We start from the raw sequence: 10,425 nt of genomic DNA on the forward strand, positions 1-10,425 counted from the left end.
AGAGAGAGGAGAGAGAGAGAGAGAGAGAGAGGAAAAAGCAAAGCTCCGGGTCATTCACTGCGTAGGGAGAACTGAAACAGCTCCAATCCCCTCGTCTCTGCGGGAGGCCTGTGCACAACATGCTTCATGACAGGAGGATATAATGGTCGCGATGGCTGATAGTGCTGTTACATTACATTAACTTACCCATACACTCCCCATCCACCTCCTGCTCTCCATATCATCAACTCATTGCAAAAGATAACAAACGCTGTGACAATAATTGCGTCATTATCATCAGGACCGAAGCTTTGTTCGAGATTATTATTCTATTATCTGTTGCAGTTCCGCATATGCAGGCATGGTTAATGGTGGCCATTGTGGTAGTATAGCTTGAATCTGGCTAGTCTCCATAAATTGTGACTGCAGCCTCGGTATTGACGCAATAAAGTGGACTATTTCTGCACACTGCTGACCAAAGTGACATGATGGCAACAGACAGCTGTGAATCACTCACATACCCATCCTCTGCACTGAGAGACTAACAATGGAAACACAAGCTGGAGGAAAAAGAAAAAATAAATAAAAGAGATACAATTAGCCATAATCATATAATGGCACATCTTTCTGAGGCAACTGACATGTTGAGAGTCATTTTCCAACCAGTCGCGACACATTGATTTTCATTAAATGGGAAACTTGAGCTTGCCTTGGATCCCGTGTATGCCTGGCTTCTCTCTGTGCCATGCCCCCAGATATGTGTGTCTAATGTCTGATTTCAAAAGAGGACACAGCTAATCAGAACCAGGGATCTGGTCAATCGGTTTGTCAAAATGGCAGCTCGGCTTGAAAAGGGGGGGGGGCGGGGTTCACACACACGCGGTCACACAATGGCTTTTTATGGAGTGCTGGACCAAAGAGACGTTGTTGATTGAGGTAATGTGTTGGATGATCACACAGGAGTTAAAAGATGGCGTGACCGCTGGCTCTACCAGGCGTACCAGGCATGGCTGTTGTAGCTTTGTTTTCCTCCTCAAGAAGCTTTTCCTCAGGCTACTCACTACAAACCATCTGTCTTGAGGAACATCTATTTGAAACTACACTGGAATAAATCAAAGAGAATATGCACTAATCATTAACCAGTATGAGAGGTATACTACACACAGATACACAAACACACAACACACACATACACACACACACACACACACACACACACACACACACACAACCAAATATAGGGAACAAATCTCCGGTAATATTAATATTAACCAACCTTACCCCGTTCATCACATTGGAGGAACAGCCACCCTGAACCAACTACTAACTAACCAACCTGAAAGCTATTGATTTAGTCTCCTACTTACATCACGTATCATCCCGCGACCACATCCTCACACGGCATCCATCCTGGGGGCCCTCTGGTACTGTGTACCTCAGCATGAGGTGCTCCTCTCATCTGTGCCACAGGGTTGGCTGGATTCATCTGTGGACACAAGAAAAGAACGTCCCCGTCGTATAAGAGTGTATATCTACAGACGGCTCTGGCTGAACTAAACATGAACTCAGCGAGAGACACTCTGCTTTAGGATCATGGAGAGTTGAATTCAGCACGAGCTCAATGTACAAATGAACCCTGTGGAAGGGTTCATTTATACATTTGTTCATCTTCGGCAAAAAGACCCACAGGGGTCTCATTTAATCACTATACACTACGTGCAATTACATTTGATTTATGAAGTGCTCACGGTCAAACAGCTTGTTTCGCATTAAGGAACCCTGTTGATCACTTGAAACACAATGATGGTATTGACTGAGACTTGAAAAGTCATGACGGGGTCCTCAGCCCTGAAGTGTTAGGGAGGTACGCAGGATAAGGCCCTCTGCTCTGTTCATTGCTTTTTCCCCAAAATGATCAATGCGAGACTCAGAAATGTAAATTAATATTTTATTACAAATATATATACACTCGCTTCTCTTCCTGTATCTCTTGTTCCCATCTGGTTCTCCCGAGTGCATTCGCATGTATCTGTGGTCACTGACACCCTATCTGCTCTGATCTAGAACCAAGCAGATTATTCCTTTTTTTTACTTCCTCTCCTCGATCTTTTCTTCAAGAGCGTTCAGGTAGCTCTCCTCCAGTGAGAATGTCCTGAACCAAATCAAATCTCAGGGTCAGCATGGCCTGCGGAGCACTTCTAAGATAAAGTCTTGTTCCGCAAATCTGCTCAATATATTAGAGTTGATTCAGTCGGACAGTGTATGAGATATGATACATTAATCTCGCCTATTTCAATTTCTGAGCCTGGGACTGTAAAATTGGTATGCTGCATATCTAATTTTCTTTTTTTTTCTCACTGTCTCTCTCTCCCTCTCTCTCTCTCTTCTCTTCTTCTCTCTCTCTTTTTTTTTTTTCTCTGAGTACCTGATTTATGCCTTTCTCAGAAGCACAGGGGCGGATGCTATTGTGGACCCTATGGTGCATTAACAACAGCCAACATCGGCTCTCAAATCTTATCTTGTTAAATCAGACAAATGTGGCCGAGCGAGAAAAGAGGGAATTAATGGCTGGGATGCTGAGGAGGTGCTGGGAGGGGAGCAAGGGGAGGAGGGGAGGAGGTGAGAGGAACGAGGGGAGGAGAGAAGAAAGAGGAGAAAGGAGCAGAGAGGGGAGGAGAGGAGAGGAGCGGAGGTTTAATCCAGAGACCCGGAGGGGGTCTGCTGGGGCTGTTGTGCAGCGGAATGGCGTGACTGAGGGGAGAGATGGGTATCTGCTGTCAGAGCCACGCCGCACACCGCCTCCTCATGGTTAACACACACACACACACACACACGCACACACACACACTCACACATACACACACACATACACACACACACACATACACACGCACACACACACTCACACATATACACAACACATATACACACACACACACACACACACACACACACACACACACACAAACGTGTGTGTGCGTGCACGCCAAACTCCATTTTCGTTTCATTTTGCCTTCGCTGATTTATCTAATTCATTGGAAGTGCGGAACCCAGTGACTTGGAAGAGGAGTGGCAACAGTCCCAACAGAGAGAGAGAACGAGAGAAAGAGAGAGATGGAGTGGGGAGGGAGGGAGTGAGAGAGAAAGCAAGGGAGAGTAGAGGAGAGGAATGGAGAGCTGTAAACACTAAAGCCACTCACTCTGATACATTTTTATCATCATCCGTACATACTGCCCGTGCCTCCCTCCCTCCCTCCCTCCCTCCCTGTGCTCCGGTGACTGCTGCTGCTGGAGGAGAGTTTGAGTGCAGTGGGAAACTGAGGAGACAGCGGGCAGGAGCAGCAGCGGCGATGGTGGTGTTGTCCTCCACAGGAGCGGAGCTCAGACAGCACAACAGCAGCACCAGTGACAGGTGCTTACTAACCTTCCCATTACACCACGGCCATAAACCACCATGTCAGCGCCTGGTAATATACTGCCCACACAGTCAGTGGCATCCCATGCCAAATAAGCGGTAGTCTTCAAGAAGAGAGAAGAGTGTCTCTCGTCCAGTCTATCACGGTAGCTTGAGATTTGTGGAATTCAAGCTACTGTCAGTTGGCATAAGAGATACGGTAATATATAACACAAATATAAGTACACTGATGGTGTCTGAGAGTGACTGAATGCAATATTTATTTAATGTTGGTGATGTTCAGGTTCAGGGCATGTGTACAGTATGCACGTCCAAACTGTTAAAGCGACATAGAAAATATCTTGGAAAAAGCTCTGCCCCAAAAGTGACGCTTTCTCACCCCAACAAATAAATCCATAATTTAATAAATAAACATGCTAATCAGACTCAGTGCTTTTGTGCCATTGCTATTCTGTCACAAGAAAGCCACGGCACCACAGAGGTCACAAAGCCCAGGCCTCATTGGAGGGCTAATTTGATTGTGGCGGAACAATGGCCCCCATCGCCTCTCTCTGCTATAGAGCATACTAATTACCGCTAGTGCCCTTGATCCTGACCTTGCTTGGTCACTTAGCAGTTTTGATCTGTCGTTGACTCTTAATAAAGTCCCTCCTGCCCCCGAGTGCCATAGTGGCAACCCTCTCCTCCCCTCGTGCCCTCTCTCTCTCTCTCTCTCTCTTCTTCTCTCTCTCACACTGACTTTCTCTCTGTCACTCGCTTTCTTTTTCTCACTTGTGCTCTGTTTCTTTATTTCTCCTCATGTGCCCCCCACCCCCAATACACTCCACCCACCCACGCCACCGCTGCCACACACCCCCTTCCTGCCTTTGCAGCCACATGGCACTCTAATTGCTGCCATGCTAAACAGACAGCAGAGCAGTAATGACTAGGGCCATCACTCTCGCACAGCATCCAGGAAGAGCAGAAAAAAACACAACAATTTTTCAGACATTTGTCTGAAATCAACTGCAATGATTTGCAGTTGTGAGGGAACAGTGCATGCTTTTCGAATGGGGAGAATGTGTGTATGTGCATGTGTGTGTGTGTGTGCATGTCCATGTATTTAGGGATGATATATATAACATGATATATTCAAAGACCTATTTCTGTCAGTGAATAAACCTGAAATGCATATGTTGCATAACATCACACAACTCTGTGTTTGGATAATGCGGAAAGCCAAATTTTTCGGCAATTCATTATTCCCCCCCCCCAAGCTCTTTGACTATAAGCCCATCACTGCAGTGTAGAGAAATACCCAAATGGAATACATCAGTTGAAAAAAATATATAAAAAAATAAAACATCTAAAAATAGATTAGAAACAGCACCACTCTCAGGCCTCTATTTCAACTTTTTCATGCTAGTTTAGCACTTTGAAGTGCCTATTATAATACCACTATGCCAGTGCAGCTTTATCTGTGATAGATTTACACTGCCTGGCACAGCCTCCACTGCTGACCAGTGTGGAGTTTGTGCCGAAACTACAATAATATTAGCCGTGGTCGTCAAATTGACCAGAACAATGAATCTTAAATCGACTGCAAATCCGACTGAAATAGCAACATCTGCCCATCTGTGGGTTCTACATGGTTACAGTACGACTACCTCTCTGTCCCTGAAGTCTTATTCCCATTTTGTTGGACAAACTGTGTAAATAGTCCTTGTAAAGGGAACCATCTGCCATAACAAGAAGAGAAGCTGACTGTCATACTTTTAAAAGTATCTTCACATTGGCCATGGAGTGTGCGAAACACTCTATCAGATTTCATTCATGGGTGACTTGAGTGACTGGGGCAAAATGTTGTCAATACAGGAAGGCTGAACAGATGTTTGTGGTTAATTCAAAAAGGAAGAAAATAATATGACAAAAAACATTTAGATAAAAAAAAAAAAAACCTTGTTTGAACTCAGGCATACATTATAAATTCTTAAATATATATATATATATTTTTAACCACATTTAATTAAGTAGCCAGTCTATGCATGGACTGAAATAATTCAGTTACAATAGCTTTGACAGCAAAAGTACAGGAGGTCAATTGTGTTACACTGATGTGCTTACAAGAATAGAAAGATATATGAAGGGCACAAGAGGAAGAGCAGCCATGTTAGTTTGGTACATTTTAGCAAAGGGAAAAAAAAGCTTGAAAGACCTGAGGTGCCTTTTCCGTGCAAAAGACTGTGTTTATTCATTTATTGAATGAATTGCAAATCTTAATACTGACCTCAATGCACCGGTACATGTATTTCAGCATTCTAATTTCCGATTCTTTTATTTATTTATTCAGTTTATTTTTGTGGTTTATAATTAAGAATGAAAGAATATTGAGCCTCAACATATAAAACCAGACACTTTAGCATTGACATTACATTGCAACAAAGAAAAATATCCAATAGACCAACAAGCAAAATATTGTAACTTTATAGGAAATTATCTTTGTAATAATCCTCCAATAATCTTCATGATGTGAATATTCAAACTTGCGATCGATCTACATCTTTTTTCCATTGCATACATAGTTCACCACTAAATAAAATATGGGTTGATTCAAATTTCAGAGTAGGGTGATAACTTGGAAAAAAAATCTAGTATTCCTCTTGTGCCCTTCATATATTCTACATATAAATGCATTTGAGCTTAGTTTTAAGAGTGGTGGCTGCTCACTCACACAGGCTGAGCTTTTCAAACACGGCCCAAAAGAAGGAACAATAGGCCTGTGACAAGCAGGAGAGGAGACGGCAGGAAATAATGGTGACATCTTTCATGTTGGATCAGGTCTTCCTGTAATGAAGAGTGGAGTTTTCCTCCACTTGTGTGGTGAGAACAATGCCAGAGAGAGAGAGAGAGAGAGACAGAGAGAGGGGGAGAAACAGAGAGAGAAATGGAGGCCCAATGTGACTTTTTTTCCCTCCCTCTTCCCCCTTTTTCACCCCCTATCTCTTCCATTCCTCACCCTCCTCCTCCCTTCCTCCCTGTGTGTCTCTCTCTCTCCCTCTCTTCATCTCTCCCCAGTGTGGGATATGCAGAGGGCAGCGGGACCCAGGGGATAATTACCCACTGCGTGTGCATCTCCAGGAGTCTGCCGGAGCAGGTTGCATGCTGCTGCCGTGCTGGAGACCCACTGGCTGCACAGCCAAGCGCTTTTAATGAACAATTTCTTTTTCTCCCACCACACCCACCTCTTCTCACCCTACACTCCTCCACCGCCCCCCCCCCCACTCCTCCACCCTCTCCGTCCCCGTCAGTCCAGAAGCGAGACGTCTGACTGATTCTCCTTTCTTCCTTCGGCAGGGCCGGGACAACAGGGTTCGAGGTGGACCGTCACTGTCAGAAACCCCCATTATTTGCTCGCCTCCCCTCCCCTCCTCTCCTCTCCCCTCCTCTCCCCTCCCCTCCTCTCCTCTCCTCAACTCTCCTCTCCTCTCCTCTCCTCAACTCAACTCACGCTTCTGCAGTGTTTTCTCTTTTTCCATTTCCATTTTTTAAAGGTGGGGACGAGAGTCCTGCCACAGTTTGTTTGCGGTGCCATTAATTGTGCCGGGGGGGGGGGGGGGGGGAGCTCAGTTCTCGGTCCTCGGCACTTATTCTTGCCTTCTCATCTTTCCCTTTTCGGAGTTTGGAGGCATCATGGCTCAGGCCTGCTCTTCCTCTTCCTCAGCTTCATCTCAGCGTCTCTCCTTTCCCCCGTCTTCTTTTTCTCCTCCTCTTTTTTTTAGTCTTCCTCTCCCTTCCTTCTGTTCCCGGGGCTGAAGTGTGTTCACACTCTGCAGGTGACAGCGAGAGAACGAGCAGTGATTTCCAGCAGTAATCTACCTAGCAGGACACTCAAGGACTCTTCCTGAGGAAACACACACACACACACACATCCATTCACAAAGGCTTTGTGTGTGTATACTGCACACACACACACAAACGCACGCACGCACACACACGCACACACACGCACACACACGCACACAAACACAAACTGGTACAAATACCTTAACCTAAAATATAGTATAGATAGTATATAAAAAGTGAATGGGTAAATATTCTCCTTTGTATCCTCCACTTGTCCACATCTTAAGATTCATTCCTCAAATTCAGACACACTGATCTTCACCTTACTTATCGGCATAAATTACAGACATCAAGACAATAGCTGCGACAGTAATCCTACAACAGCGCTGTATCAGGTGGGTGATGTTTTGTTGGTGTTTGGGCTCCTCTGCGGTGACGAAACACAGCGAGGCTCGGCCTCGGTGGTGGGGAGGTGGGCAGTTCTGGCTCGGGCGCCGTCTCCGTCCCTGGCGCTGGCTCTGGCGCGGTCTCTGGCGCGGTCTCTGCGCTTGAGTGGAATGGAGTGTGACTGTGAGCATATGGGACACAGGGCAATCTCACAGAAGCTAAACGCAGTCCCCCGCGGCCAGTCTCTCTCTCTCTCTCTCTCTCTTTCTCTCCTCTCTACCCTACCACCCCCTTATTTTCTGTCACACACATACACACACTTTTAAACACACACACACACATTCACACATGCCGCCTGGCATTCAGATGGCAGCAACCCACAGTCGAGTGACAAGCGGATTTGTCCTCCCAGGCAGAGAGGGAGGGGGAGGTGGTGGGGGTGAGGCCAGCGAGGTTTGGGGATGGGGGGGTTGGGGGGGGGGGGGTGACGGGGGGTCGTGATGGACAGCGATGGAGACAGAGAAGAACAGGAGGAGGAGGTGCCATCCATGCATGACCCTTCAGGCCCACAGGGGTCATTCCAACACACACACACACACACACACACACGCATAAAGACATAAATCTGACATGACAAGTGGGCAGATCTGGAAGCCATAGCGCTCAGAAGCAAATCGCTGCCAAGCCAAACTAATTGATACATTCTATATCCCCACTGGTCACCCAGAAAGTGTCCTGTCCTACACTTATTTTATTATTATTTTATTACAGCAGGCTTTGGAACACGTGGCCTAGATGATAAAGTGGAGCGAATGTATATCGGTGCGGTGGTCTGTCTGGGTCGTAATGAACACTCATTTCATCCGTGGGTCTTCAGGGTGCCCTCATAGTGAATGCCACTGTAACAGTATAATCTATCAGGGGTGTCAGCTTTATGGCAAATCCAGCCGCACTTCCCCAGTGATCAGAGGATGCCTGGCCCGGGTATATGTGGGCTATGCATAGAAATGCATATACTGTATGTGTGTGTGTGTGATAGCAAGAGAGTGTGTGTGTGTGATAGCAAGAGTGTTTTAGTGTGCATGTGTATATGTGTTAGCAAGAGAGTGTGTGTGTGTGTGTGTGATGGCAAGAGTGTGTTAGTGTGCATGTGTATATGTGATAGCAAGAGTGTGAGTGTGTGCATGTTATGTGTGTGTGTGTGTGTGTGTGTGTGTGTGCTCCAGGCCCTAGCTCCAGTGGACTATAATGAGGCCCTTTGGTGGCTGTAAAGAGCTCGGAGGAGCGGTGAGGGAGGTAGGCTTACGTATGGCTCTATTTGTCTTACAAATATCACACTAACCACCAATTACAACACCATAAACCTCCTGGATACTCGCGGCCCGCCTGGACACGCATGCAGGACACCCAAACGGGACGGCTAACTTCTCTCCCTGTCCCTCTCTTGCAATCCATCTCTCTTTCTACCTGCCCCTCTCTCTATTATAGTCTCTCTTCCTATCCCTTTCTCTTTCTCCCTCCATCGTTTAGTCTCTCTCTCTCAGTCAGTGGCATACACCTTTCTCCTGCTCTCTCTCTCTCTGTCTCTCTCTCTCCACTACAGTGCGAGTACAAGGCTGGGCTCACTGATGCGGCGAGCATAGCCAATGAGGCCAGTAATGAGGTCTTTCTTAAAGAGTGGTGGGGTGGCTGGATTAATGCTGCTACACCGAGTGGGCTGGGGCAGGCAGAGGTGGGCACCACCCCTTCCACCAACCACCCACCCACCCACCCCCACCCTCCTCTTCCCTTCCCCATGCGCCGCGCTTGGCTGCTGCCCTCTGTCCAAGGGTGAAGCCGCCATCACAGGAAGGACAGCAAGGCCCTCCGCCGCCAAGGAGCTGCGAGCTAGCGGGAGCCAGCTGGCTCTGCCCCACAGCCCTCTGCCCTAACAGCTCAATAGTGTTTCTAAAGACACAGACCTTGAACATTACACTGCTTATATCTACATGTACACACCGTATGTATATAATCCATATGTAATGTAATGTATATACCATGTGTGCACTTCTAGCTACTTTCAAAGATAAACATCTACAACACAGATTAGGCTTTTATGAAGTCTAGAAAGAAACTGTAGGGGAGAAACCCTTTTAATGACACACAAGGACATCATGAGAGCTTTAATAGTCTTTTTCACTCATATTTGCCACCGCCTCCAGGACAAATGGTCGTGGTGATGGGGGGCTGGCGAGCAGACTTGCCAGTAAACACCAGGCTTATTAGCCAGAGCCGAGCCTCATCAGCAGCAGGATTTAACAGCCTTCCGCCACTCATCTGCTGGAGGTGCAGAGAGCGACAGAGAGAGACAGAGCAGAGAGAGAGAGAGAGAGAGAGAGAGAGAGAGAGAGAGAGAGAGAGATAGAGAGAGAGAGAGAGAGAGAGAGAGAGAGAGAGAGAGAACAAGAGAGGGCCTGTGCCTCCAACGTCCCTGAGCCCGGGCAAGCCTTCCCTCCATGGGGCCGGAGAGAGCGATGAGAGAGGCGGGGAGCGACGCGCCGGCCTCTTGGCGGAGGCCTTCCAGACCCCGGCTTTAGCGGCTCAGACTCAGCTGCTGGAAATGTTATTCTAATTAACAGGGGATTAAGTCATCATCTCCTCGTGTAATACAGTCTGGATGGGAATTTCAATATGGGACGATAGCATTGGAGGGAGAGAGAGAGAGAGAGAGAGAGAGAGAGAGAGAGAGAGAGAGAGAGAGAGAGAGAGAAGGGGGGAGAGGAGTGGAGGAGGAGGAAAGAGGGAAAAAAAGTATTTAGCGTCTCAGTAAATTACTCTTGACC

The sequence above is a fragment of the Alosa sapidissima genome, chromosome 16 (genome assembly GCF_018492685.1).
Source record: "Alosa sapidissima isolate fAloSap1 chromosome 16, fAloSap1.pri, whole genome shotgun sequence".
In the NCBI taxonomy this organism is placed as follows: Eukaryota; Metazoa; Chordata; class Actinopteri; order Clupeiformes; family Clupeidae; genus Alosa; species Alosa sapidissima.